Here is a 5,889-nt window from a genome sequence, read left to right on the forward strand (position 1 = left end):
AGGAACTCATCATGCAGTTCTACTCCACAGCTCACTTTTATCCAGATGGGAGGATTGCATGGATGTCTGAGGGTACGAGGTACCAATCCACTGTTGAGGAATGGGCAAAGTTAATCAATGCCCCAGAGGAGCAAGCAGATGACTTGGATATCTATGCCAAGAAGAAGATGGACCACAACTCAATGTCAAATATGTACAAGGAGATCCCAAATGAAGCACTTGATACCTTCAAGTTTGGCTCAGTACATTACCTTCTATCAGGGCTCCCGACGATCAATTGGATACTAAGGCACACCTTACTGCCCAAGTCTGGAGATCACAAGATGATCAGAGGCCATGCTATCAACTTGCTACATGTGTTTGATGTGCCTCAGAAGTTCAAGGTGATGAGCCTCATAGTGGAAACGATCAAAAGGACAGCGGCAGATCAGAAGAGGAGCTGTGGATATGCCCCTCAGATTCAGGAGCTCATCAACTCCAAGATGGGCACGGGCGTATATCTGTTGGATAAGGAACACCTGCCCATCCGTCCAGATTTTGAGAACAATGAAGTTGTGATGACAGAGAATGAGCCATCGTCTGCACAAGCATATGCAAAGAAGGGGAAGGCGAGGAAGGAGAAAGCTGCCAGGATGCCTACTCAAGCAGAGGCATCTGAATACTTCTTGAAGACCAAACAAGAGCAGCTTGGTTACTTGATTGCGTCCACCCTGCGGATTGAGCAGAGTATAGCCACCCTGACTCAGAACCAGGCGAGTTTAGAGAGGATCATGGAACAGAGGTTCTATGACTTGGACATCAAGGTAACAGAAGTTCAGTCTGCAGTGGAGCAGCTCCAGGAGGACATGAATGAGAGGAGAGGTAGGACCACGACTCATGCTTTTTCTAGAGTGCCACGAGGTTCGAGGTCGTCTGCCGTGCCAGTTGCTGACACCAGAGCCACTACTTCAGCACCAGCTACAGCCTCAGCTCCAGCGTCTACTTCAACTCAAACTCCAGCGACTACTTCAACATCTACAGAAGTCTTCGTCCTTGGAGTGATCCGGACTCCACCACCACCTGAAGATCAAGCCTGAGCGTTGATCTAGTGCTATGCATTTTCTAGGAACTTTTTGGTAACTTGTTGCCAAAGGGGGAGAAGATGTATAGATCATAGGCTTCGAGAGAGAGAGAGTGTTGCTTTTCTCTCTTGCTTTATTTGGTGGTTTTTCGAACCTTTTCTGCTTTTGAGTGCTTGATACTATGTCATTATTTGTGAGACATCGATGATCATGTGTTTGATCATAAGCTACACTTAATGTTTGCTTAATGCTTGCTTAAATATTATCATTCTATCTATTTTTTGTGATCATTCACTATTCTTGGTGATGAGTGCATGTATTTCATTCTTATCATTTTGAGTGCTCCACCAAGATGTATGTGACATGGAAGAGTAACCCATGACTCTAACTCTTTGTGCATTTGCAGTCCAAAGCAAATTTTAAATATGCACAAATTTAGGGGGAGCTCTTACTTATCACATACTTCTCAAAGCGACGATATATTTCATGCTTATTATCATTTGTCGAAGCTTTGATCTATATGTTGTCATCAATTACCAAAAAGGGGGAGATTGAAAGTGCAACTATCCCTAGGTGGTTTTGGTAATTCATAACAACATATAGCTCATTGAGCTAATGCTATTCCAAGATGATTATTTCAGGAAAGCTCAATGATTGGCATGGCATGGATGTGAAAGTGGAACCCTCAAAATGCTAAGGACAATGGATTGGCTCAAGCTCAAAAGCTCAAGACTCTTCATTTTATATTTCAGTGATCCAAGATCACATTGAGTCTTTAGGAAAAGCCAATACTATTAAGGAGGGATGAGGTGTTGCTTAATGAGCCTCTTGCTTCATGTGCTTAGTGATATGCTCCATAACCCTCAACTACTTTCCCATATCCACATATGACCTAAACTCTGAGCCAAACTCGGTCCTACCGATTCTTCCTATCCGGCGCCACCGAGTTTCACTTGTCATTAGCCACTGCCAAACCCTAGCAATTCAGTTCTACCGATAAGGATCTCGGTCCCACCGAGATGGGGTTGCAAACTCTCTGTTTCCCTTTCGTAACTTTTCGGTCCCACCGAAAGAGCGAATTGGTCCCACCGAGATTGCAATGTAAACTCAGTGTTTCCCCTTTGTAACTTTTCGGTCTCACCGAGTTCCACTCGGTCTCACCGAAAGAGCAAATCGGTCCCACCGAGTTTGCCTGACCAACTCTCTGGTTAGCTAATTACCAAATTTGGTCTCACCGAGTTTGTGTAATCGGTCTCACCGAGATTACGTTATGCCCAAACCCTAACCATATTGGTCCTACCGAGTTGCATGTCAGTCCCACCGAAAATCTCTAACGGTCACTAGGTTTACATTTTCGGTCCGACCGAGTTTATTAATTCCGTCCCACCGAGATTGGAAAACTTTGTAACGGTTGGATTTTGTGTGGAGGCTATATATACCCCTCCACCTCCTTCTCACTCGATGAGAGAGCCATCAGAACACACACACCATTCCTACTCATATGTTCTGAGAGAAAACCACCTACTCATGTGTTGAGATCAAGACATTCCATTCCTACCATATGAACCTTGATCTCTAGCCTTCCCAAGTTGCTTTCCACTCAAATCTTCTTTCCACCAAATCCAAATCCTATGAGAGAGAGTTGAGTGTTGGGGAGACTATCATTTGAAGAACAAGAGCAAGGAGTTCATTACCTACACACCATTTGTTACTTCTTGGAGAGTGGTGTCTCCTAGATTGGCTAGGTGTCACTTGGGAGCCTCCAACAAGATTGTGGAGTTGAACCAAGGAGTTTGTAAGGGCAGGGAGATCGCCTACTTCGTGAAGATCTACCGCTAGTGAGGCAAGTCCTTCGTGGGCGATGGCCATGGTGGGATAGACAAGGTTGCTTCTTCGTGGACCCTTTGTGGGTGGTTGCTTCTTCGTGGACCCTTCGTGGGTGGAGCCCTTCGTGGACTCGCGCAACCGTTGCCCTTGGGTGGAGCCCTGTGTGGACTCACGCAACCGTTACCCTTCGTGGGTTGAAGTCTCCATCAACGTGGATGTAGGATAGCACCACCTATCCGAACCACGGGAAAAACATCCGTGTCTCCAATAGCGTTTGAATTCTCCAAACCCTTCCCTTTATATTCTTGCAAGTTGCATGCTTTACTTTCCGCTGCCTATATACTCTTTGCATGCTTGCTTGAATTATGTGATGATTGCTTGACTTGTCCTAAATTAGCTAAAATCTGCCAAGAACTAAAATTGGGAAAAGGTTAAGCTTTTATTTGGTCAAGTAGTCTAATCACCCCCCTCTAGACATACTTCCGATCCTACAATTGCTTAGCGCATATGAACAAGTTTTCAGCGCACAGGACAAAACGAGCAAGTTTCACTCAAAAATTACATCCCTAGAACATTCATCCGCCATAAGGCAGGCACCCTTCAGAACATCCTTATAATAATTCTCGGGCTTGCGATGCTCTTTCCCCGGCGGTGGCCCGTCCTTCACAAGCTTCTCAGCATCCAGCTTGCCCAGTGCACCTTAGCACGGGCAAGGGCCCTACGGGCATCTTCAATGCAAACGGAGCGCTTGATGACTCCGAGCCTTGGACAGGCCTCCACCAGCCGCCGCACCAGCCCGAAATAGCTCCCAGGCAGAGCCTCTCCAGGCCACAGCCGAACTATGAGGCCCTTCATGGCCTGTTCGGCCGCCTTGTGGAGCTCGACCAGTTGCTTCAGCTGGTCGCTCAGGGGCACGGGGTGTCCGGCCTCAGCATACTGAGACCAGAACACCTTCTCTGTCGAGCTGCCCTCCTCGGCTCGATAGAATGCGGCGGCATCAGACACACTTCGGGGAAGATCTGCGAACGCTCCTGGAGAGCTCCGGATTCGGCTAAGAAACAAGTAACTCACGTTTATGTGTTTGCTTTGCATAAAGAATGCCTTACCCGCCGCTACCTTCTTCACCTCATCCAACTCCTGGAGGGTCTTCTGGGATTCGGCCTTGGCAGACTTGGCATTTTCAATAGCCACCGCGAGCTCGGACGCTCACGTCTTTGAGTCAAGCTCCAAACTCTCATGTTTTTCCATGAGAGCCTGGAGCTCTTGCCGAACCTTACCAACCTCGGCCTCATACTTCTCCCGCATGGTGCGCTCCGTGGCCGCCCTCTTCTCGGCCTCGACCAGCGCTTGCTTAAGGGTCGCCACCTCAGACGTGGCCCCTACAATAGCCACGATAATCCTGTCATTTTTTGCAATTGCACGTTTTTATATATATATTTAAACAAGGTATTTCTTACCTTCATTGTCCTCGAGCTGCGTCTTGGCACGCCCGAGCTCTTGCTCGGACCGCTCGAGGTTCTGCTTTAGCGTGTCCACTTCCGCAGTCAGTGCGGCAGACGCAAGCAGAGAAGCCTGCATACGCATATTGACTCCTTTTTGTTAGACTCCTGGGAATTTTATTTGATCCTCTATTCGGCTTTTCTTCCCGAACGCCAAACAGAGCATCAGGGGCTACTGTCTATGCGGTAATATTATTTACACATTCTTTACTTACCTCAAAGCCTGTTAAAAGGCTAGTACAAGCTTCAGTCAGTCCGCTCTTGGCGGACTGAACCTTCTGGACCACCGCACTCATAATGGTGCGGTGCTCCTCGTCGATGGAGGCACCTTGGAGCGCCTCCAACAGTTTGTCCGGCGCCTCCGGTTGGACGGGGGTCACCGGTACGGTGGGCTTGCTCCTCTTGGAAGGAGGTCCCCCGTCGGACTCTGGAACCTTTGAAGGTTCCGGAGCGGTGTCCGGCCTAGAGCCGGACTTGGAGCCCTGGGGGGTTTCATCCCCTTTACTCCTGGAGTCCGGGAGGTCGCCTTGCGGCGCCTCCAGGACCACCTCCTCCCGGCTTGGAACCTGTTGGGACAACACTTCGGTGTCGTCCGTAGGGCGGGGGGAGGAAGCCGTCGGAAGCAAGTTCACATCCGATGAGTCCAGTGAGCCGCTTGACGACGCGTCGAGCCGGTCTTTGGGTGGGCTGCATAAACATATTCGACATAAGGGAAAGCTGTGCAATAAACAAATACTGTGAATTACTCTGGTATCCAGATACTTACGATTTTGCCAGGGGCTTGGCCCTGGGCGGCCACTCCTCTCCGCCGTCGTCGGCGTCGGTGGAGTAGTCCAGAGGAAGGGTTTTCCCCTTCTTGGACCCTCCGACCTCCCCAGAGAGGGCGACCTTCCTTTTCTTCTCTCCTCCTGCTGGAGGGGGAGAGGTCTCTTCTTCTTCCTCCTCGTCTTCACGGGAGGAATGCGCCTCGGAACCATCGGATGATGGATCCGACACCTCCTGGCGCCGGGCACTCTTTCGAGTCCCTGTGGCCTTTTTCGCGGCCTTCTTCTCCGGCACCACATAGGGTGCCGGAACCAGCAGCTTCGCCAAGCGAGCGTCCGCTGGGCCTTCGGGCAAAGGAGCCGGACAGTTGATCTGTCCGGACGTCACCTGCCAATCCTGTCAAAGGTAAGGGAGCTTAGACCCCGCATGGAGTCAAACTATGAAAAACTGATACCCTGTAAAAGGAAAAAACAGCTTACCGCATGAGCGTGATGCTGCGTACTGAATCCGCGATCCTAGGTAGCGGATGCGGGGGCCTCGGCGCCCTTGAAAAGCACCTTCCATGCATCTTCGTACGTCGTGTCGAAGAGCCTGCTCAGAGTTTGGTGCCACGCCGGGTCAAACTCCCACAGGTTGAAAGCCCATTGTTGACACGGGAGGATCAGGCGGATGAGCATAACCTGGACTACGTTGACAAGTTTGAGCTTCTTGTCCACCAGGGTTTGGACGCATGTTTG

This window comes from Triticum urartu, chromosome 3, assembly GCF_003073215.2.
Source record: "Triticum urartu cultivar G1812 chromosome 3, Tu2.1, whole genome shotgun sequence".
NCBI lineage: Eukaryota > Viridiplantae > Streptophyta > Magnoliopsida > Poales > Poaceae > Triticum > Triticum urartu.